At 40.2% G+C, this 25,151-nt stretch overlaps 1 protein-coding gene across 2 annotated transcripts in view; it reads left to right on the top strand.

Annotated features, from left to right (window-relative positions):
- MCC (MCC regulator of WNT signaling pathway) overlaps window positions 1–25,151 on the top strand; it is a 405,468-nt gene that overhangs the window by 143,996 nt on the left and 236,321 nt on the right. The window lies entirely within an intron of this gene.

Genomic DNA, 25,151 nt, shown 5'->3' with positions numbered 1-25,151 from the left:
GAGCTTAAACCGACGGTAACTGATTTGGTGGGGCTGGGGGTGGGGGAGGGGGGAGACGTATTGGACATTATATATCCCACTGGGCTCCCACGTGTGACGTTTTTGGTTAAGTTCGGGCAAGGTGGTCTGTACCTCAGCGGAGATGAATGCCCCGTGCTGGGGAGGGGCCTGGGGAGGAAGCACATCAAAGCCGCTTAGAACTTTATTTCCTGCCCGCGTCTGGACTCCTGAGACTTTGAGGCAAGCGCATTTGCAATTCCTGGGCTCCCACTGTAACATTCCCACTTGAGTGTTTGAGACCAGCTTTGAGATTAAAGCTACATCAAACAGCATGCAAATATGTGAGCGGTAAGATGCTCAAAGCCACCTTTTTTGATGACTTTAGGAATGCCTGGGGCACATACCCCCCAAAGCTTGAATACCTGAAAACTGGTGATGGGAAACCTACAGAACTGGATGCTCTAAAGAGAAGAGGAAGTCTGTGTGATCGGTGTCTACCGTAGGGGCTTGGTGGCTGTGGGTTTTCCTCTTAGCACCATCCCTGAGCCATTGATGGGGGTAAAAGTCGCATAAATAGTCTGTGCTTCTTGAGTAAGGCTGCAGAGAGGAAAGGGGAAGAAAGGGAGACCAGTGTAAAAACGGCCGGAAGGCGGATAGTGGTGATGGCAGAATACCAACCATATAGCGAAAATGAAAGGATGGAGCCTTCACTGGGGGAAGGGGCTAATGATGGGGAAGACGGGGGAGAAGATGGGGTGGGGGAGGGCCGAGCAGGTCTGCGCTTGGTATCCAGCAGTGAGTGCTGTTGGCCCCTGCCTCGGGCTCTAGATGTCATGCTGCTGTGCTGTTCCAGCTCTGGCTTGGAATAGCATTTAGGAGGGCTGTGGGAGTGAGGTAGAAGCCTTTCCTAATCTCTGTGATTTCCCCCTGTGATGTAGACGTCTTGAGAAATGCTGACAGTGAAAATTTTAAAATGGGAGGTGAGGAAGGAGGCATGAGGACTTAAGTGATTTTTGCCAGTTTTGTATTCAGGGAAAGGTCTCAAATCTGAGCTGGACCCAAGGGCCCTGCTCCCTAACTAACAGTGTTTAAAGGGAAGACATGGACGTATCTTCTAAGGTCCCTTTTAAATCAAAAACTAAAAGCTTGTCTCTTGTGGAGAGTCTTTGCCAAGCTCTTCACATTACTTCTCTCCGTGCAGCAGCTGTAACTCTCTGTCACCTGAAGTGTGCTGCTCAGTAACCTTTGTTTAAAAGTGAATCGCACATCTAGGATGAGGGTGGCTAGAATGAGTGGAGGAAGAGGAGGTTGACTGACTTTCATTGTATTGGCACCATCCATGAGCACATTAGATGAGAGTATCATGAGATGACACCCAGATGCAAGGTCAAACTCTCCATTCTTTCCTAGTTGTATCCACTACTTGAGTAATCCTTATAAGCTTGTGGCCAAATGAAAGAGTTGAGGGTGATTTTTGGCACCTGTATTGGTTAGAAAAATATTTGAGCATTATAGGACATAGTCTTGTCTTCAACCATATCCTTTACCAGATTTTCTTTTCTTGTCCTGTGTATGCTCATTCATGTTTTGCCTTCTTTCGAGCCAGTTCTAAGTTCCGTGATTTAGTTGCCCTTCTGTCTCCCCAGTCTTAATTTTCTTGCAGGTTGAGTACTTGCAATAGTCTGTAAGGGTAGTTATTTTTTCTTTCTGTATATATATTAAATTAAGGTATGTGTAAAGAGGTTTTTATGTGGCAAGAGGGTGTATGTGGTTTATACCTTGTGGACCCTAAATCTTAGTTCAATTTATCATGAGCAGTAACTTTAGCATTTACCATTTCTATAATATCCGTATATCAGGATCCATAGATCCAAATACAATTCATTTATATTTTCTCACATTAGGTCTTTGGTGTAGTTTCTTCTTTTCACTGTATTTTTTCTCTTAAACACTGGTTTTCCTTTAACATCTTGTGGGGCAAAGTTTCCATCCTCTTTTGATGGTTGGCTCCTCCTCCTCACCTGGAAGCAGAGCTAATAAAACCCTGAGGGGCCTCTTTAATGCCATATCTCTTATTGCCCAGCAGCCTTAATACTGTCTGGAGGTCACTGTGGGGTCAGATTCAGCCTGATGTTCACCAGGCATTTCAGGGGCAGGAAGAACCCTGACAGGACTCACCACTACCCTGGGTATCATAAACAAGAGGCCTCTCATTGGTGTTGACTTGTGAGCTTACCCCTTCTACAAGGATCCTCTAGCCACAGGAATCATTGACTCTTTGACAGTAATGTTGACACTGACTCTTTAACATCCTGAGCAAGAGGGAGGGACTTTAATCAACTTCTGGTTGTAATCTGCTGGTCCTATTAGTGAGAGCAGCCAGCTTTGGTCAACAATTGAGGTGTTGGCCTTTGCCTATAGTGCTCCAGGAATGCTTGGATATGGAAGGCAGGAGGGCTTTGGGTGTGAGGGATATAGGATTAGGAGACCTAGAGCTGGGTGCTGGGCCTGATGTGTTTTGCATGTCTGAAAACTTTAAGATGGAAAACAGGAAATTCATGAATGTGTTTCTTTTGTACCTTTAGTTTGAACAATAGCCAAGCTTGAGATCCTGTGAGTTGATAACAGCAGATAGTAAAATTAGCTCCATCTGTGAAAACTCAAACATGTTTTTGTCTATCAGTGACCACAGTGGCTTATATCAAGTCTGAACTCTTTAAGGAAAGCAAACAAATCCTCAGCCGTAACAACATAAATGCAAAAGGAGAATTTGAGAAGCATGAATTTGCAGTTTGTTCTTTTTTCTTGGAGCAGTCCCTATCAAAGACTCAAAGGATTTTTTATTTTTTAATGTGAGGTTAGGAAAGGATTTCAGCATCAGCCAAATCAAAAGTACTTAGAAAATTAAATGTTTGACTTTTAGCCTCCCTCCCCCACAACAAAGAAGCTGAATGGCCACACTTTCAGTGGCATTAAATTCTCCCAAAGCCTGTCAAGGGGAAGGTTCTGGTATCTTCTCCTCCTCGTGAGTTTTAGATCAGCATAGCTTTATTTGCATAAAACTTGTGGGTCCAGTACATAGTTTAACCCTGTTTTATCTCAGTCACATCTCTTGGCTTTTAGGATAATTTAGATTTTGGAAGGAAGTTGCCTTAAGGTGCCTCAATATCAGGGTGAAACTTGAATGTGCTCATCCTTGCAGAAGAGCTGTCTACTTGATCTGCTTGTCTGGTCAACAGCTACCTATTTATGTAGGAAAATAAAAATTGATCATAAAAATTTGCCCTTTCCTGGCAATCATTAAAACCACTGGGGATGAAAAAATATTCTTTTCTTACTCAACAAATTTGTCTGAAACAATCAACTTATATTCTTTGTCTTTTAAACATTATTTACACAATGAACAGGCAAAATTCTCCATCACTATTTACTCTGAAACACTGCCCCTGGAAATCCTATTTCCTATACTGTTTCCTTATCTCTTCATTCAAAACCTCTTTCATCAGATCATTCTACTCTTGAATTAGGCTATAGAGGCAACTTTCCATGCTTTCACCATTTACTTGTTGGGTAACTTCCAAAACCCCCTCCTGTTCACTGATACTCTAATTAAAAAGTAGAATCGTATAGGAGAAAGTTGTTTTCTACATAGATTATCTTGTGTGACTGTCCCTAAGTGGCCATCTCACACATATTCTTCATCATCAAATAATTATAAAATAGCAGAGTTGGAAAGGGCTTGCTAGTATTCCCACTCCCCTTTATACTTCTTTACACTCCTGTGTTATAGAATCACACTTCATTGTAATGCGTTTTTTAATATCTGTATTAGCCACATACCATAAGCACCAGAAGAGCAAAGTCAAGACCCGGCACAGAATCTGTCCTGTAGTAGGTGTTCTACAGTTATTTGAATGAATGAACACTTCGCCACTTCTTTCCCTTTTTCTTTTTTATAAATACAAAGTTTGAGGAACTGATGTTAAGTACTTGGTTCGAGGGCTGTTTTTGGTTGTCTGTGGTTGTGTAACAAACTGCTCTAAGATTTAGAGGCTCTAAAATAGCAATCTCATTTGATCATGGTTTTGCAATTTGGGCAGAGTTCAGAGGGGAAGACTTGTATCCGAGACTGAAGCAAGAGGATCCACTTCCAAGATGGCTTAATCACATGGCTGGCAAACTGGTGTGCCCTGTGAACTGAGAATTCAGTTCAGTTCTCTTCCAAATGCCCCCTCCCTGACCCCCAGTGTGACTGCCTGGGCTTCCTCTCAACATGGCAACTGGGTTCCAAGGAGGAGGTACAAGCCGCCAGTTCTCTTAAAATGTAGGACTGAAACCGGCACAGGGTCACTTCTGTGTGTTCTGTTGGTCAAACCAGCTGTATGTCCAGCCCAGATTCAAAGGGGTAAATAAATAGATTCCACCTGCCCAAGAGGGGTGTAACAAAGAATTTGCAACCATTTTTAATTCACTCCAGAGGCTGCAAAATGAGAGAGCCTTGACTGAAACTCTGATCTCTTAATTCCCAATGCCTGGTAACAGTTTTTTGTTTTGTTTTGTTCTTTAGCTGTTCATTCAGTGTTTTGTAATAGCTAACATTTTCTAAGCACTTCCCAAATATTGAATGCTTAATTATCAAAAACCCTGTGAGATACAGTCTGTTATGCCCATGCTACACATACAGAAATTGAGGCATAAAGAGGTGAAAAAACTTACCAAGACTGCACAGACTGTAGAAGGTGGAGTCATGATTCATGCCCAGGTAGTCTTTCTCCAGAGCTCCACCATTTGTACTCTATTTCCTTTCATTAGCTTCTGTTACTGCTCTTAGCTTTTGATCACCTGTTCCTAGGAGGGAGTATTCTCTTTAATAAGCCTGTTTAACTTGATTTGTATTGTAATCCCTATGCAATACCCAGATAAGTGTTTTTGATAAAAATGAAATGGATATGATTAGAGTAAAGGGATATAGTCACTGCCATCATCATAAAGTGGCTGAGGAATTCTAGGCATTGACTTTCCAGAGCCCTAAAAGCAGAGTTGTCGATAAGGAATAGTGCTTTCTATTCCCTTTTATTGCCAGGGAGATAGAGGTACCACAACTGCTGTATCATTGCCTGTGCATTCAGAGGCATCTGAGAGATTGGTGTTACAATATTTGAGGTGCCAGCAAGGGAAGAATAAAGCTTCCTTTACAACAAGGATTAGGGTTCTCCCACCCTTGCAGGCAGGGCTCTAGGGTCCCTATTACAGTTGGCTAGATTGTGGAGCTGCAGAGTGCTAGTTTGGTCAAGAAAGCCAGGGAACCCAATGAAGTCGGCGGCTAAGGCTGCATGGCAAGGCAGCACTGGCATCTGGTCTCAAAGAAGCACGTGCTGACTGTGGTATTGAGGCCAGGAGTCGAGCCCAGAGGACACAGGGAAGTAGATCAGGCCACAGAGGTGGTTCATATGGCTGGAAACAGGTGGGAGTCAAAGAAACAACAAAAAGGAGAAAATGGGATATGAGAAAGGAGGTTCATCAAAGACCAAAGATTGGGAACTGAGATGGTCACAGACCTGAAGGCAGAGAGAGAACCTTGATTCTGAGGAAGTGCTTTGTCCAATTGGGAAGCTTTAAAATCCCACAACTTTCCATCTTGAGGAAGCACCTTCTATCACTGTTGCTACCAGATCTGAGGTGCCAGAACCTTGTGGAAGTGGGCATGCTTATCTAGAGTAGGGAGTATCCTGGTGATAGTCAGGAAATAAAGTTGAGTGTGCTATCTTAATAGCTGCCTAAAGCTGATTTACCCAGTGCAAGTCACAAGGAAGGCTTCCTTCCAAGTGAGACTGCACAAGGAAGATCAAACTTGCACTTAGAGCAATATTAAGAAGTTGTTGATGAATGAAGATTTCAAATTTAGTTTTTGATCCAAAGAATCAAATTCCCAAAAACTAAGATTATGTTTTAAGTAATCCCTAGATTCTGGGAGAGAAGTTTGTGTTGGCAAGATCACAGAATCATATAAGCTGAAAAAGACTCAGAGAATTGATATTAGTTAGCACACAGATTATTTACATCAGTGAGGGGATGTCATAACAGAGATAAATTATATGCAGTTATTTTCTTGACATCCCCTCTCCCCCAGATTTCTAGCAGTGGTAATTTTCACTCTTATAAAAAGACAAGTAACCTGGATTATACAGATAAACAGAAGTTCGATTTCTAGAGTAAATATTTACTGGGACCACAGAGCTACCCTGTCTTTCTAGTGAATGTCCTTTTTCTTTTGCTGACTAGAAATAGCCAAAATTAGTACATAGGGGAAAAAGGACAACTTTTGGAAGGTTTGCATTACCATAAGGAGTGACTGAGGTTGTAAAGCACTTCATATATGCAAATCTTTCAAGATATTACCTAAATTCAGCAAAGAGGTTAAACCCTGGGAAAGTTCTTTAGGGGAAAAAAAAAAAAAAAAAACAGAACAGAATTAGCAGCTATTGATTCTACCTGCCATACTGAAAGCTGTAGGCTGGGTTTGTGAACTTTGTAAATAAGCAGTAAAAGCCTTTGGGCTGGGAGCTTTGTGTGTTGAAAGCTACTTGATGTTTTGGTTGGTGGGAAATTTTGTAACATCCCTTGTCATGAGATTTGAATAGTGCTCGGAATGCATGATAGGACATATGGGGCCAGAAATAGAAATGCATCTTAAACCAAAGGTTGTAGTGTTTGATTACTTGAGAACAGAAAGTTTCAGGAAACCTCAGTTTGTGTGCCTGTGTCAGTTAACTGCAGCTGGATTTGTGAGAAATACTGAAGCAGTTGTCAAGGGAAGAAATGCCAGTGTGGAAAAAGATTGCCTTGCAGTTAGAAAAGCAGTGGAGTTCTCTGACTGGTTGCATGGTGAAAGTGGGAATAATTTCTTGTCTCTATTTTCCTATGGGTTGTGTGAACTTGTCTATAGGATACATGACACACTTGAACTCCTCCTTGCTCTCTGCCCCAACTTCTCCCAGCCTCTCTAGGTTAGTTGTTTCTTCCCTCATCTGTGTTCAGAACACTTATTTGTAATTATCCATGTATAAATCTCCCTCTTTGGGGTGACAGTGAGATCTTTCAAGCAGGGGCAGAGTAAAACTGATAATCATTATATTGCCAGCACCTAGTCGATCGATATGTGACAGAGTAGGACATCAACAGACTTCAAAGTTGCTTGTTTGGACCAAATCTCAGTTACCATTTTAGGCAGATGCATTGGATTGACTACTTTTCTGTTTTGGTTAAAGTACACATTTGATGGAATTTTCTTTGGTCATTATGAGTATAACTTATTGTCTCTTCCTTGTTTGTTTATTCATTCAACAAGTACTGTGTGCCTTCTACATGCCAGATGCTATTTTAGGTCTGGGGATGCAGCAACAAACAAAACTGATGTAGTCTATATTCTGATGGACCTTACATTCCAGTGGACAATAGACAGTACACTCAGGCAGGTGTGTGACCTGTGATGATATGGGCTGTAAAGAAAAAGTATGCAGGCAATGAGGGAGAGAGGGGTGCTGCTACAGTGCTCAGGAAGACTCTCTCTGGAGTTTGTGAACTGAGACCTGGAAGAAATGAGGATGGTGCCATGTGAAGACGGAAAACAATCATTTCAAGTGGAGGGAAGAGCACGCTGGATGTGACTAAGGAGTAGGAAGGAGGTGATGTGGCTGGGAAGGCAGTGAGCGGTGGAGAGTGGAATGAGATGAGATCTGAGAAAACAGTTCCAGCTAGAACACGTAGGGCTTTCTTCGTAAGCCGTGGAACAGAATTTGGATCTCTCTGGGGAGTTTTGAACATAGACTTGAATTTATTTATTTTTTATTCTTTTCATGTTTTGTTTTGTTTTTTTTTAATTATTATAGCGCAGGCTGTGGGAGATGTGGGAAAGAGAAGGAATTAGCAAGGAAAAGGCCAGGAAGGCTGTGTCCCAAAAGTCAATTAAAGAAAGTATTTTTAGAAGGAGGTAGCGTTATCTGTCCTCAAATACTGTCCCTTTTGCTTTACTCCTTGAAAGCCTGTGTATATTCCCAAACTGTCAAATCTATCATTTTCTGTAAAGAGACATAGTTGTTATATGCCATAAAAACAAACTCATTATTTTGGGGCAACTTCAGAGTATTTGAATTCATTTTACCCTTAAAAGAAATGGTTTAAAGAATTGAGTGGCATGGATACTGGCCAAGAATGATTTGAAAATTGCCTTTGCTTGATTGATGGTTCAGTATTGATAGATGCTGTTGATGTGGAATGTAGGAGGGTTCTGAATTTTAAAAGCTGGGCTCTACTTTCCACTGTCATTTAGGACAATTTCTTTCAACTATTTACAATCACGGACTATTTTTATGAACCTTAATATCAGTTTATTGATTTATAACAAATATAGCTCCAAGGAGACTAGAATGCTGACGCTTTTTTCCAGTTGAAAAGCTACTTGGCAGTCAGATTATGACCAGAAAGTTGCCTGGTAAGTGTGGAATCAGACAAAGGATGCTTTTACTGGATGATTCTATTAAGCTTATCTTTGACTGGAGCTTTATTTTGTCCATACCTTTTGCATGACTGATGAGGACACTGAGACCTGAAGAAGGCTGGCTAGTGGCAGAGGGGGAAATGTAGAACCCAGATTTTTTTTTTTTTTTTTAACTCCCAGGGATATTTTCTTCCTCTTCCACTTTAACTTCCTGTTTCTATATGCATTCAAGTATGTGTTTTGTAATATTCTGTGATTACTTTAAAAGGAAAAAGTCTAATTTTTCAGTAAATCTTGTCTACATACAACATTATTAAGGATCACACTATTAAAATATTTAGAAGTAAAGTCAAGGGTTCAAACTAGCTAGTCAACAACAATAAAAAAAATTAGAATAATTTATTTTTAGCTCTATGGTTTTTGGGTGTGTTGTAGTTGTCTGCTCTCAACAGTTTTTACTGTCAAAGGTTGTTGGGGCCTCACAGGTATAAAATCTATTCTGTTTGGGGGAATAATGAGATAGGCTTACTGTTTGGCTGGTTTGCTAGCTGCCAGGTGTTGACAGTGCATGACTTGGTCAAGCCTTTTATCATTTTTTTTAATGGTAAAATATGCATAACGTAAAGTTTACCATTTTAACCATTTTTAAGCGTACAGATTGTGACATTAAGTATATTCACATTGTGGTATAACCATCACCCCCATCTATCTTTAGAACTGTTTCATCTTCTCCAACTGAAGCTCTGTACTCATCAGATAATAGCTTCCCATTCCCCCTTCCCTCCAGTCACGGCAACCTGCCTCTGTGATTTTGACTGCTCTAGGTTCCTCAAGTAAGAGGAATGATACAATATTTGTCCTTTTGTGTCTGACTTGTCTCACTTAGCATAAAGTCTCATTAATGTTGTAGCATGTGGTGTGTGTGTGTGTGTGTGTGTGTGTGTGTATCTGACACATGCTTTATTTGTTCATTCAGTTTATTCACTCATCAATCAATGGACACTTGGGTTGTTTCCACCTTTTGGCTACTGTAAATAATGCTGCTATGAACATGGTGTACAAATATCTGCTGAGGTCCCTGCTTTCACTTTTTTGGGTATATACCCAGAAGTGGAATTGCTAGATCATATGGTAATTCTATAACTTTTTGAGGAATTGCCATACCATTTTCCGTAGTGGCCTCCCCTTTTTCCATCATTCTCACCAGCAGTGCACAAGGGTTCCAATTTCTCTACATCCTTGCCAACACTAATTCTTTTCTGTCTTTTTTTTAATTAATTTAATTTTATTTTACTTCTCAAAATACATTGTACTTGATTTTCATGCCCCTTTGCCCATTCCTTTCCACCGCCTCCCGCCCCCCCCATGATATCTGTGCACTTGGCTTAAACAGTGCAAGGAATTTTTGTGGTTATTTTGTCTTCCTCCTCCCACCCTTTATTTGTTTGTGTTTATTAATTTTTAGCTCCCACAAATAAGTGAGAACATGTGGTATTTTTCTTTCTGTGCCTGACTTGTTTCAGTTAATATAATTTTCTCTAAGTCCATCCATGTTGTTGCGAATGGTAGTATTTTGTTCTTTTTTATAACAGATTAGTACTCCATTGTGTAGATGGATAAGGTACATCATCCTTATCCATTCATCAGATGATGGACATTTGGGCTGGTTCCAGCTCTTGGCTATTGTATATAGAGCTGCAGTAAACATTGGAGTACAAGTATCCCCTCAGCATGATGATTTCTAGTCCTCTGAGTATATTCCCAGCAGTGGGATAGCTGGGTCATATGGTAGATCTACCTGTAATTGTTTGAGAAACCTCCATATCATTTTCCATAAAGGCTGCACCATTTTGCAACCCCACCAACAGTGGATGAGAGTTCCTTTTTCTCCACAACCTTTCCAGCACTTATCGTTCTCAGTCTTTAGGATGTTAGCTATCCTAACTGGAGTAAGGTGGTATCTCAGTGTGGTTTTGATTTGCATTTCCCAGATGTTGAGTGATATTGAGCATTTTTTCATGTGTCTGTTGGCCATTTGCATATCCCCCTTTGAGAAATGCCTGTTCAGCTCCTTTGCCCATTTTTTAATTGGGTTCTTTGTTTTTTGTTGTAAAGTTGTTTGAGTTCCTTATATATTCTGGATATTAATCCTTTGTCAGATGTATATCTGTCTTGATTTTTAATTTTTATGTTTTGGTAGTAGCCATCCTAATGGGTGTGAGGTGGTACTTCATTGTGGTTTTGATTTGCATTTCCCTAATGGTTAGTGATATTGAGCATCTTTTCATGTGCTTATCGGCCATGTTTATCTTTTTTGGAGAAATACCTATTCAAGTCATTTTTAATCAAGTTTGTTTTGTGGTTGTTGAGTTATGGAAGTTCTTTGAATGTTCTGGACATCAATGCCTATCTCTCTTTTTCTTTGTCCATGTCTGATTTTTGTCCATGTTGGGGGTTTGTACAACGCTAGTTCCTTGTTATTTCCAGATGGAGCGACAGTGAGTATAAAATGTAGCCTCAGTGTGAACAGCTTCTCCACGAAAACAAATGGCTATCCCGGAGCATGGGCAGCTCCTCCCTGGTGCCCAGGAACAAAGAACGTTCTGACGTGCCGTGAGGCCAGGGTACTTTTCATAGGCAGAATCTCAGCGACTCTACTTGTGGAAGACTAGATGATCTCTAGCAATGTTAGGCATTCATAGAGTTAAGAATTACGTCCAGGACATTTGAAGAGTTTACATTTTTCCACCGACATGCTGTGATTTCACAGTCTTTAAAGAAGAATTTTAGGAAAGGGCTTGAGTAAGAGGGGCCTGGGGAGAGTAGCCGGGAAGTCTGAGGCTGGCCTGTTAGATTAGATAACTGTTACTTTATTTCTTGGTGCTGTGAGTCTAATCCTGGTTAAACCAAAATCTAATTTATTTTCATGCTTGATTTGGAGCACTTTTGATTATGTGTTTGGATGAGAGTAAGCATCATATAGGAGTACTGTCGCAACACGTTAATCCAGCGGCTGCTGTGCCTGGGCTGATTATTAATGCCATGTTAAGGTGATGAGGGGGAAAAATAGATGACTTGGACCCCAGAACAGGAGGACTTTTTACATCCAACTTAGAATGGGTAGGTTTAAACTCAAATTTGGGATTCTTCTTTTTTTGCTATGCCCTGATGTAAGCTTGGGACAGAAAACAATATACCTCCGGGTAGAATTGATAGAGTGACTTCCAAAACTTTCTCATCTTGGGCAGCTGAGCCTCTTATGAAAATGCTGTCTAGCCACACATGTAATTACTGCCGAAAAAAGTGTCTGATGCTGATAAAGCTGCCTTCAAACCCTTTAATTCCCCGAGTGTCAAAGTGGGGCACTTTCTTATTTGTCATTCAAGACGTCCCTAGCTGGCAACGATGACATATTGGAGTCAGGATAATTTATTGAATGACTAGGAAAGGCCTCTGTTTTTGGCCACCTTCTTTACTAACTTTTCCACTGGGTAGGTCACCTTGCTGTCTTTGTCTGTAAAACTGTGTTTTCAAGGTTGTAGACTCTGAAGTCATAGTTTTGCCATTTCCTAGTTAGTGATCTGAAGCAGGTTACTTTTCTGGGCTGCACATTCCCTATTATAGAGTAGTGATAATAAGAGTATCTAATCCATACAAGTGCTGCAAAGACCAGTGACATAAACCATGTAGTGCTTATCACAGTGCCTGTCAAATACACAGAAGTTGTTAGCTTATGCTACTACAGTGCTTATTTGCTACAGCAAAAGTGCCAAGTAGAAGAGAAGTACTTTATAAACAGAAGCATTAGTAGCTGTAGTTGTGAGGGCTGAAATTTTTGTTTTGTTTTGTTTTTGGTGGCTGTGAGGTCCAGGGATCCAAACCCTTGACCTTGGTGTTATAACACCATGCTCTAACCATTTGAGCTAACCAGCCAGCCCTGAAGTTATTTAAAAGAAGTTCTTAAGTGTAGACCAATATGTCATGAAAACAATATACAGGAATCCTGAGTGTTTCACAGCCTGCTGATATTTTTCTCTCTCAACCTTAAGCTGAAAGCTCACTACTTGGAAAAATGTATGATATTGGCAAGTCTTAGAAAACAAAGGTGGGTATTTTCTTTTTTGGATTCACAGAGCCAGAATGTTAATATTAATTAAGTGGCAATATTAATTGCTCTTAAACTTTTATTAATTTTGTTCTGATTTTGTCCCAGCTATGGTGTTTTCAATCCCTCTTGTGCCTAGGAACTAACCTTAGGACAACCATGATGATTGAAAGCATATAATGGGAGAGGGAAGACACTGTAGGCCACTACCCATGTCCAGAATAAGGATGCATTGCAGAGCAACAGATGTATTCATGTGCTGCGTGACGATTTCTTTCATGGAGATACGGTTTTGTCAGTGATGCATACCTTGTGAATTCCCTTACAAGTTGCAATCTGTTAACTGGAAGAAAGTTACAGCAGCACTGGGGGGAGCTTTGCTTTGGAGTAGCAGTGATTACTGGAGGAGGCACATCTGCTGGGTGAGAGGAGAGCCTTGGTAATGGGTTTGAGAGGACTTGGGATGTGGCCCACAGCAATGAAGGCTATCTCAGTTTCTGTTCATAGCGTACTTTTTCATTTGAAAGGAGTTTTTCTTTCTTTCTTTCTTTTTTTTTTTAAAGCCTCTGATACTTTATCAAGGTTTTGTCAAATGGTCAGAAAGGAGAAAGTGGTGCAATATTTCCTCTGGTGTTTTGAAGTTGTTAAGCAGTTAGGTCATTTGCTGACAGCAGATACCTGAGGACAATGGGAGGGAAGCTGACTGGAGTCCTAAGTCTAAGCCTCTCACTTTCTGATTGTGGACTTTTGGACTCCTTGGACTCTTGTTTATCTCCACGAACTCTTCTGCAGTGATGGTTTCCATTTCCATGGCTTAAGCTACCATCTCTAAGGTGTTGCCTCAGAAGATATCTCCAACCCAGATTGATTTGAATATCCAGCTGGTAAAAGGAGAAGCACAGTTCTTGTGTAATACAAAACCTTCTGTAGTCAATATTCTTCCTCCTCCTCCCCTCTCAAACCAAAACTCATGCCAGTCCCTCTTCCTGCAATGACCTTCCTTCATCTGGTGACACCAGCTTATCTTCTAGACCCAACAGCACGTCACCTTCACTGTATGGCCTTTCTCAACTCCCCGTTAGTGCCAAGTGCCCCGTGGGGTCCAGCAGTCACTTGCCACTTAGAGTTTTGTAATGAAATCTGTTCACCTATTTCTCTGTCTCAGAAGCTCACCTGGTGGGGTGGCCAAGGCTGGAGAAATATTTTCTCTCTGAGCACATTCTTGCAGGTTGACAGGATACATGATTGTTTAGAATGATAAAAAGAAGTTAAAAAAAATAGAACTAAGAGATAGAGAAAGCACACATGGGGCAACTATTTTTACATCCACCAGTGGTGTGAACCCCACCCATCACCCCCAGGTTCCCACTCCCTGAGGAAGGATCTGGCTACACCCCCTCCATCTGCGCCTGCAGGCCAACACTGAACCCCAGGGGCCTGCCCAGTGAGACTGGGGTCATAGAGCTTTGCTTCCAGCCGATTACATGGTACTATCTGAGCCTGGCTCTGGGTGTCCTCTCTTACGAAGAGAAGAGAGAGTGGAGGCTGTCTGGAAGCAGGTCCTAGTCCTGGGATGGTGGGAGTAGCTCCAGGAGTTGGAATTCTTGCAGACTGTGTTAGAAATGCTAAATGTGAAGAATGGCCATACTAATATTTTGTTGAAATACTTCAAGTGAAGCAATATGGTACAAAATTACTTCGGTTTCATCTTGCAAGTATACCCTTCCTTGATATATATCAAAAGCTAAGTCTGCTTTTTAAAACATATTATCTTCAATACAACAAAACTCTGTTTAGTGAGGCACAGTAATTCCTCCATTCAAAAACATCCCGTTAGAAATTAGTATTGTTAAATGTTTATTGTCCATTGATACTCTGATTAATTGAATGTAAAACTGTCAGAACTCATGAGAATGGGTAACCTATGCCTCTAGCCTTATCAAGGTTTTTTTCCAAATTAGAGGTGAATATACGGTATTTAAGGATGAGGGCATGGACAATAATTCTATAATTGTGCCCTATTTGCAAAAAGACATCCTTTGTTACAAAGGTAGGGAAGTCTACATGGTTAAGCTTTAGTATTCATTTGCAAGTGACAGAAATATGTTAATTGCTTTTCTTGGGTGAACGACTCTTAATCCAGGAGGAATGATAGAGTTTTAAATTCATTTCACTAATTTGGGGTCTTAAAATATCAGTGTTCATAGGTTACTGTATGGAACTAATGAGGCATTCCAGTGAGGTCTGGGTTGCTGGGTGGATTTCACTCACAATATGACACTGTAATATTCCTCAGTGGTGGAATTAAGTTTTCATCAAAGCACTCAGCCTGTAATGCTTCAGGTGACTCTGGGCACTCTGAACCACTGATGCTTATGTATACTGGTTAGGAAGGGGAAGATTGGTGCTTATTATGTCAGGAAATGAAAATGCTGATATGGTGTCTTATAAATGCTACTTAGCATAGCAATTGGAATTAGAAAGTTAGTGTGATCAGTTATGTGGAGAGTCCTGAGGTTTATGACTTAGATAAGAAATTAACCTTTCGTTTGTTCTAAGAGCACAGCTAAAGACAAAAGGGCTTTTTCCTTTATATTCCTGCCTTTGATTCACCAAATAAATTGAGGAGAAATTTTTTAATTGCTTCTTAAAAATAATCTTAAGTAAAATGTTAATAATTAATAGGAAAAGGTCAGCTTAAGAAAAAAGACATTCGATTGTAAATTTCTGGACAGCATAAACCAGACTATATACTTGTAGTGGTAAAAACGAAGGCAGTTACAGTATTCTTCAAGACTAGAATTCAAATGTGCTAAACACTGTGTGCTTTTTGTTATTTTCCTGCTTTACACCTTTGATTTCAGGGTACCCACCCCTTAGCCCCTGTTGACCTCTCCAGACACATCTCTGGCCACTTCTCACCCTCACATTCTGACCTCCAGCCAGCTCAACTAGCTTCAATGCTTTCGTGGTTATCTCTGGACCTTACAGCTCCGCATTTGCCATTTCTCTATTGCTACACTAGCCATATCCTCAACTTTTGCTTATCTACCTCGCTGCTCATTCTGTAGGACTCAGTTTAAGTGCTAGTTTCTCTGGAAAACCTTCACTGACGTAGCCATGCTGTTTTAGGTTCCATCCCCTCTCCTGTGCTGCCATAGCATTGGGTGTTGCTGCAGTTTATAAACTGTACAGGCCTGTCTGTGGACTTGGTATTTCCTACCAGACTGGCTGTTATTCACCATTGATCCTAGCACTTGCATAGTGCCTGGCCTTCAAAGTTTCACTTGTGAGTGAGTGACTTTAATTTAAACCTTGCCACAGTCCCATGAGGCAGGTCCTATCTTTAGGGGCATTTGGCAGTGAGAGAATGGAAGCTCAGACAGGTTAAGGATCTTGCCCAAGGTCAAACATCTAGTAGGTGGCAGGGCAAGGTTTAAACTGGGGTCCGATTCCAGATGTCCCTGCTGTTTGTATAATGCTTACTACCTTTTCAGACCACGTAATATGTCCTTTAGAGCTGGCATCTATAACACCTGTGGGTTGATGGTTTGGTTGGTAGGTTACAGGGAAGAAGAGGCACTGGGGGTGGTGTTTAGGTTTCTGGTAGGATTATGCTGATAGGTGAGATTGGAGATCTCATAGTAAAATCCAATTTGTGGGGAATGATGAGTCCAGATTTGGGCATGCTGAGTTTGCGATGCCTGTTGGTTATCTAAGTGGAAATGTGCAGTAGACTGTTGGATAATAAGGCTCAGGGAGAGGTTAGGATTTGGGAATCTTTGGTCTTCATGGCTATTCATTCACAATGTAGATGCACATTGTGATGTGGCTGATGCTGTCCTGTAGTCTATTCCAGTCTCTTCACAGTAGATGCCTCTGTCTCCTGTACCACATAAATGAGTAGTATGATATAACCGTATGGTAGTACATGTACTCAAATGCAGGTCAAAGGACCGCAGTCTCTGACTTCTAGCATTTTGTGTATATATGACACACATGTGTTTATGGTTCAGAATCTGCCATTATGATTGAAACAGGTTGTGCTTTTTAAGTCATGATTCTTTAATTTTTTTAAAGAAAATTCTGACTAGTTCATCACATCACATGAACATTTCACCTTTCACTCCTACTTAAAGGGCAAGGTAAGGAGTAAGGGGTATGAAGGTATGATTGTAAAAGTAATGCATGTTCACACAAAATTTGGGAAATAAATGAGCAACCAAGAAATCTTGTAGTTTTACTCTCAGATAACATTTTGTTATGTTCTGTCATTAATATTTCTTTGAAGGGATCATATTCAAGTTTTACAGTAGTATACCCTGCATTTTCTTAAGTTTTCCTTGACATATTTTTTAAAAACTTGATTTTTAATAACTCTAATAGTCCATCTTATATACTATAATATAAAATTAACTATTGAATAAATATTTAGGTTTTCAATCTTGGTTCATATAAATAATGCACCTGCATAACTTTTCTTTTATCTTTAGGGCAGATCAGAGGAAAGCAGAGAAAGCAGGGGAGGAAAGGGGGTGAGGAAGATAGAACATGTGTGTAAATGAAGAAACTGAGCAGTGTATTGTGCAGAGTTGGTGTCCGATGTTAAAGAAGAAAAAAGCAAGGGTACCTTGAAGGCCCTGGGGTGATCTTTGGAAAATAATCCAAAGACTAAAAAGGTCAGTTTTAAAAAACCAAACACACAGGCTGTAATAAATTGGGACCATCTGTTGTTCTACCCAGGCCTACTTACTTAGTCTTCTGCCTGTTGCTTATTTAAGACTGCCTTTACAACGTGAAGGAGTGCTGCCAGGGTGTCAGGCAGCCAGGACGGAGTGCAGAGAGACCAGGACAGCTAGGCGGCAAGTTAGGGAGCCAGCATGGGCTGCTGCATAATTCTGTACTGGTTACCCTTTGAGGCCAGCATAACTGTGGCCACTGTGGCCTGGACATGCTGATCTATGCGGGTATGGGATGCGGGGAGAATTGGCCTGCCTTTTTTTTTAACCACCAAGTGAAGCCAATTTTAGAATGATGTTTTAAAAAACATTTCACTTGAACATCTAATACATATGACTTTCTACTTACATATACCTATCTGTTCATGATCTGGTATTAATCTATTTTTGCAAAGTTTGTCTGAAAACCAACCTAATGTAGGTAGCTTAATCTCCAGGGCCTAGTGGAGTTCTTTTTAATCATAGGGGCTGCTAAATTTTATTTTCTGGCCAAAAGTTACCGTTATGAATTGCTACTCTTTCTCTGTTTTAATGGTCACTTCCTATAAATAACAAAATTATTACTTGGAGATTCCTAAATTGAACTATATTGCTAAGGACTAGTGTACAGTTAAAGGCTTTATTTAATTTTCGTTTAAAGTGGATATGACCAAAATGCTAATCTCAAGCAACTTTTAACTCACTGGTTTGGCAAACTGTGCCATGTAATCAATTTAGCTCTTGGAATCAGAGTAACTATTTTTCAGGTAGAATGGAGGAGGGCCTGCTTGTGGCTTCAGGGTGTTTTTGTTTTTTCCTGTAAGGAGCTCCTTAATCCAGTGGCCCACCCTGATGACCTACTAGCTGGAGGCTTTGGTTGCCGGGATGGTCTTAGGTCTTTGCTGCTTTCAGAAACTGAGGAGGGCTGCAAGCTGTGTGAGCGAAGCCGTCTGCAAGCTGGCCTTGCTTTCCTCTGCACCCACATCTCTGGCATGCTGAGAGCCAAGCTGGGAATCTAGGCATGGTGCAGGAGGTGTTAGAGCCTGGCTTCCTAGCCAGAAATGTCATTCGGTGAAACATATTTTCTCAAGCATAAGGTATAAAATTCATTCAGAAATGAGTATTTATGAAAATAGAAAGAATCGATTGTGGCAATTTGGATGGTAAAAGCATTTATAATTGGTGACTCCAGTATTCCAGTACTAGGCCCATCAAAAGATTGTAGTAGAAACTTGACTGTTTGAATGATGGGAAAGGGCTTCCAGAGTGCTAGTCTGGCCTCAACTTGGTTAGCCTTCAAAGTATCTTTAGTCAAAACTAAATTATCCCAGCTTAGTACAGATACTTCCCTATTGGTTTCCTCCTTTCCTAGGAGGAAGTTAGTTTGCTAAGAATTAGACCATCAGTAGCAAAGTAGTGGAAGAGCTAAGTAGTTTCTAATGCCCAGAATCGGATTTGTGCTCCACTCTTCTACTACAATTGCTACTACACATTGTGACAAGCATTGAAGCTATCACAGTAAGTAGGTGTTGACTGTTGAAATGACCAAAGTAAATCCCCTGTGTGGCACTGTTCAGTGTCCTTCTGGAGGTCCTCCACCCTGCTTCATATGGATGTTGGGTGTATGAAGTTCAGCAGTTTGTGTGCTGGAGAAGCCAGCATTTCTCTGTGCAGAGGTGAAACCTCTCTTCCTCTGGATGTTAGTCATACACATAAACCCTAAGAACAGCCCTTAGTTAGGAGTGGAATTAGGAGGGTGACACGTGGACAGGCCTGGGAGGATGAAGAAAGGAGACTGGTAACAGCATAGTTCATAGCAGAAGGGCTTCTTAACCTATCCGGCCTTGATATTATGCACTGTTTCTTTCATCTTCCAGTTTATTATTATGGATGAGGAGGTTCTTGATCTTCATTAATGTGACTGTTTGCGTAGTGTTATTTGCATTTCTTTGCTTAATACAATTCAGTCATGAAAATACCCTTACTTGGTATCCCTGACTCTGGCACCACCACATGCCTACTTTCACCCCTTTCCTAAAAAAAATCCTATTGCATTTGGTCTCTACATGCACACGTAAGTGCTTTAAAATGTGGCCTCATCCTGTTTCTCATGTTTGAGTTTTGCCTCCCCTACAAGCTTGTGTCTTCAGTGGTTGGGCGTGTCTGGTATTCTGTGTACTCTTCGGCTGTCCCTCTGTTAAATCTAATACAATGCCAGAAAATCAAAGAACACCAAATTGAGAAAGACCCTACATGCTCAAGGCATGACTCAAAATAAAGCATCCCTGACTCCCAGCTTTATATAAACTTCCCTAAGATCTCATTGCTCATGTACGGCATTTTTCCTGGAGGCTGCTTTTAGAAAACCCTGAGCGAGTGGGAAACCTCAGATCTCCTTATTTAATATGCTGTAGCTGATAGTGGGACTTTGCTAGAAGGGGAAAAGGACACATTTTCATGGCATTCCTAGGTTGCTAAGAATTATGCATTGATTCAGTAATTGGTAATGAATCAATTTCCTGCTTTGGAAGAAATACTGCTTTTCTCTTTCCACTCCAAAAGTTTGTCTAGTGTCACTTACAGCCCCTCAGGTACTGTTCTGTTAAATACAGTAGATTAAGAGTTTCTTTTATTTTCCTTTTTGTTATCATGTGACTGACTAATAGTTCTATCTCCTTAGCTCCTGAATATTTTCACATTGGTGAAATAGAAATAATAAGTAATAGTAACTTCTCTAAACTATTCCTTGCCCCATTTCTATATTCTCTGTTGCTGACAGCCCCACGAATCAGCAGCCACCTAGTCAACATCATTACATTTTTGTGATTTTGTGCTGCCTACCCACACGATAGTGGTTTTATTAGCTTAAGATTGAAAATTCAAATGAGCGAAGGACAGCAAAGTAAAAGGACCCTCACCTGGTATGATAGGAGAGTAATATCCCATAATTCATTCACTGAAGTGTTTCCTTGCAATCTGAGCATTATCATATTCATTTTTAAAAGAATAATTATTGTATTTTGTTGAAAGAATAGGCTCATAAATTCCAAGAAACTAATTATGTTTTGTTATTGGTGTTGCTAGAATTCTATGATCTTATTCCTATTTCAAGATTAGCTGTTGGAAAAAGGAACATATCCTAACATGGGTAAATGTATCCTGGTAATTAGAAATTACTGAGAAAGAAATGATATTTTATCATTAAAAGAGCTTTCTAGCACTTGGTTATGCTAAAATGAGCATGGTAGAACTCAATTTTAAATTGAAGAAGGAAATTAAATTGCTTTTTTATTTTTCATGTAGACCTATCAGGGAAAAGGGGAAGAATTCAGGGAGAGCATATCAACCTGATTGTACTTGTACTGAGATAAAAAAAAAAAAAAAAACTCCATGGTATTTATGCAGATGATGGGTCGTATTAAAAATCGCCAGCAGAACAAATATGGCCATACCACTAGGCTTATACTATTAGAGATGATAATGCTGGCTCATATTTGAGTGCTTACTAAGTTCCTGGTGTGATGAGGAACTTGAGACAGAGAGGTTGAATAACTTGCTTAAAGTCACACAGTAAATGGGAAAACCTCAGATGAACCCATACCTATTTCCCTTTTGGTGCAACCAAAAAAAAGAAAAAAAGAAAATATAGACAAGCTAAAGCTAAATAAGCTCCAGTTTTTAAAAAGAATTTATTTTTTAATTTATCAATATACAATGTAGTTAATTTTCATGTCCTATTACCAGTTCCTCCTTTTTTCCCCTTCTTCTCCCCTCCCCCATCAATGTTATATCTATTCACTTATCTTAACAAGTTCAAGGAATTATTGTGATTGTTGTCTTCCCCCCCATTTGTTTGTATATTTATTTATTTTTATTAGCTCCCACATGTGAGAACATGTAGTATTTCTCTTTCTGTGCCTGACTTGTTTCACTTAATATAATTTTCTCTAAGCCCATCTATGTTGCTGCAAATGGTAGTATTTCTTTTTTACAGCAGAGTATTTGTTAAGTTAATCAGTCATCTTTGATTATGAAAATATTCTTACTCATTTGACTTTCTGTTAAGGTGAGAGTCATCTCTGTTTGCCCAGGAATTTCAGTTCAAAAATCACGATAGTCCTGAGCAAAGTGGGATGGTTGGTCACTTTATTTCTGATGTTGATACCAAGTTTTCTAATTTCACACTAGGAAATTCTTCACTAAAGCAATGATGACTGATCCTAAGAAACCTTTTTCTTCTTTGTAAGTTAGGCGTCTTGTCTGTGGGTTTTGTCTGTCTTCTGGTTCCAGACTTAAGCCTGGGGGCCATCACTGTGTACACAGTGCTTAAACCTTACCCACTGATTTGTGAAGCCAGAGTTCTGGGTAGGTGGTAGCAACTAAGCCATTGTTAATGATGGGGAAACTGAGTCAAGGAAAAGCAAGACATTTCTTATGGCCATAGGAATCTACTGGTAGCCTAGTCAGAAGCATTATATTTCTGTGATTCTGTGCTTAGAAATTTAAACAAAAACCTCTTAGATAAAAGCATTTCCTACAATTATCTTAAAGTAAACATACTTGATCATTTAAGGGTCCTATTTTGAGTGGACTGCTGTAATCAGTGACTTAGTTAACTCGTTAAAACTAGATGAATTGAGAGAAAATTAAATGAGCAAATATTTTTATCCTTGTGCCAGCAAAATGTTAATTTTCCTCAAAGAGAGATTGAATTAAGACCATGTATGCCAACTTTTTATTTGCATATTTTATTTTTTGCAAGGAAATTTAAGATGTCAAGTGAAATAATGCCTTTGGTAGTGGTGGGCCTTTTCATTTAAAGAGCAAAGACATACTGGGTTACTTGGGAGGTAACATGCATGGAAGCTGAGGGTGTAGCTCAGGTCCCATGGAATTTGGTATTGGAATTTCCAGTTTTCAACTTTCTGAACACAGGCCTTGTTACCATATTCTCTGCTTCAATTAGTAAGCTGAAAAGTTAAAATGGAAAGTTTGCGTCAGAAAACTTGAAGCATTTCTATATGTGAGATAAAAGGAGTCAGGGAGGGAATGGGGTGAGCGTAAAAAGGATGATATAGTGATATCTTGGAAGCCTGGAATTTTTATTCCATATGAAGTCAGCTCTTGGGGACTAGACTGATTGCTTTATTTTCTTTATCCTTTATTTTGTATGATTCTTCTTTTTCAAAAAACTTGAGTGAATTCTGTGTGTGACCATGGTAAATTTTGGAATTACTATCAGTGAAAGGCTGAATCTAGCCACTCAAATCAGCACACGTGCATGGGCTTTTCCTCACATTCTGCTGCAGGCTTTATTGAATACCACCCATGTTCGAACATCTTGGCACTGATGACCTGAAAATGAACGCTGTATTATTATACATTATTGACTCTTAGAACTCTTACATTTCTACCTACCTAGGCTTATTTAAGAAAGAATAAATTGAAATTGCTAACAAAGGAATCATTATTTTTATTTTGCCTTGAATAAGTGGTTAAAATTTTTTCTAGTGCACAAGTGGTAAAAGCATTCTAGCTCCTTCAGGTACCCTTTTCTTATTTAGCATCCTAAAATCTGCTGCACATGAAAGTGAATCATGTTAAACAGTTCCGCTTCTCCTACCTCTTCCCCTGAAACATTTTCTTAAGCTCTCTTCCTTCTTTTGGGAGACTTATAGTTAAGCTTCTTATGTATGTTTCAAAATTTCAAAAATGTAGTTGTCCTTTAGACAAAATATGTGGTTACGCCTTGGTACTGAACTCTGTGTGTTCTGTTATCTCCAAACGAAATCTTGCAGTGGTGAAAGGGAAATAAAAGCATTCTGTCAGTGGGGTATTCTTTGCTACACTTCTAGTAATCATCTTTATGGCCGTGTCTCCTGATTGCTGCTCTGACATTTCCATGAAAATTACTGAGGGCAGCTGAACTAGATAAATTAGACCCTTTCTGACCAAATAAGAAACCGTTGACATTTTGGCAGTGCTAAACTCATTAACAGTATTAGCCAGGAGTCCTGCTTTTAGCAAAGCTCCATCCTGAGCATGTGACTGTAGGTTGGGGAAGATAAAGACCTTACAGCTCCTAATTAGCAAGTGTAATAAATGGCAAACAGTTTGTGGGAGTCCCTGAATAACATTCATCAGATTTAGAAAGCTACCACAATTTAATCATTTGTTTCAATGTCACTGAAAAAAACACATATTATCCTAGAGATGTGAAGGACATGTTTTTTTTGATGTGTTACCATTGCAGTAGCTAAATGCAAGAGACAGGAGTCTAACCAAGTAAGCATTCTTTATCATTGAGGGTTTCTTTGAAAAAGCTTATGGTAAATTGTTTATTGGCCTCTGGATCCCTGCAGTAGAGCCTGTTGGAGTCAAAAGGCCCAGTCTCCACCTGGAGAGATATTGCAGGGCCCTGACACCAGGAAAGGAACTTGCCTGCTGGTCTTCCACGGGTGTTGCGTGCAGGGAATTACTATGCCTCGCCTCTCTCCAGGTTGCAAAGCTAGTCTGACTTCTGTTTCCTCATCCCTGTTTTCTCCGCCAAATGCTCACCCACCCTGCTGTTTCCACTGCTACCTTCCCTGTTTCTCATTTTTGCTGCCTTTCTTCTTGGGTTCTTATTGTCTCTTTTGCTTCTCCCCTGCATTCTTACCTTTGAGGGGAAAAAAAAGTCTGGCCTTTATTGATAAGATCAGTCACTGTTAATATTCCTGTCCTTGTGTCCTGCATTAACCAATCAGGATACCGTTGTCTCCTCTGAGGTGGTATATTTTAGCTGATTTTTTTTTTTCCCACTTAAACTCAGTATTTGAACATTCTAGAAGTAGTTATAACCAAAGATTTACTAATGGGTGATTTAAAAAATCCACTTCCCAAACTAAAACATTTCTGTTCTGCCCACACCTTCTGGGGTGTTATATGAGATAGTGAATGGATGAGCCATTATTCTAGGAGTTCCTGGTCTTTAATGGTCAATAAATTGAGTGACATTTTGTGTCTAACAGTATTCTAGGCTGAGTGGAGGGAGAGAGGACACAAGACATAGCACTGTGTAGCCACCTTAGCTGCATTTTGACCCTCACTGGGAGACAGGACTCAAAATTATCTTCTCTTGTTATTTAAATACTAAGTGAGGCAGACTACTATGGTAGGGGTTCAGAGAAACAGCATGATGGTCTGGAATGGTCAAGGGAAATCAATGAAGGTGCTACCTCCTGAAAGACTTCTCATAAGCAAGAAGAAATGATTTCTGATGGTGGAGCTGTGTCTGTGTGTGAGAGAGAGACCCAGGGAGAGCATGTTTGAGAGTTGCCCACGCTCAGCAAGGAGAGACCGCCAGATGAAGTGGGAGAAGGCATGTTTCAGCCAGACTCTGGGGGACCTCTGTGTATTCCGTGCTGGGTTAGGTTACTCTAGGAGAAACCATCGCAGAGTTTTAGCAGGGAAGTGGTGTAGGAAAACGGTGCTGTGTGGAAGAGGAGCTCTGGACTTCTTTGGGTGGGATTGTTCGGATAGGGAAGAGACTGGGGATGTGGCAATGAGGAAAAGGAGTTGAGGAGTTGTTTCTGTAACCCAGGTTTGTAGAGATTAGGCCTGGATCAAGATGGAAGAAGCGTTAGCTAAAAGAGTGACAGAACTCGGTGGGTGAGAGACAGTGTGAGGGAAGGGAGCAGAAAGGAGTTGAAGATGTAGCTGGGTTTTTGCTTTTTTTCTTATCCATTCCACTTTCTTTCATTCTACTTTAAGACTAATTCTCTTTCACTTGACATGTCTTTCTTATGAGACGTTACATATAAATATAGACATTGTTTAATAGCTTTACTGA

Source organism: Cynocephalus volans, chromosome 2 (genome assembly GCF_027409185.1).
Source record: "Cynocephalus volans isolate mCynVol1 chromosome 2, mCynVol1.pri, whole genome shotgun sequence".
Lineage (NCBI taxonomy): Eukaryota > Metazoa > Chordata > Mammalia > Dermoptera > Cynocephalidae > Cynocephalus > Cynocephalus volans.
Note: the sequence above shows the minus strand (reverse complement) of the source record. Positions and strands in the feature narration are given on the sequence as shown.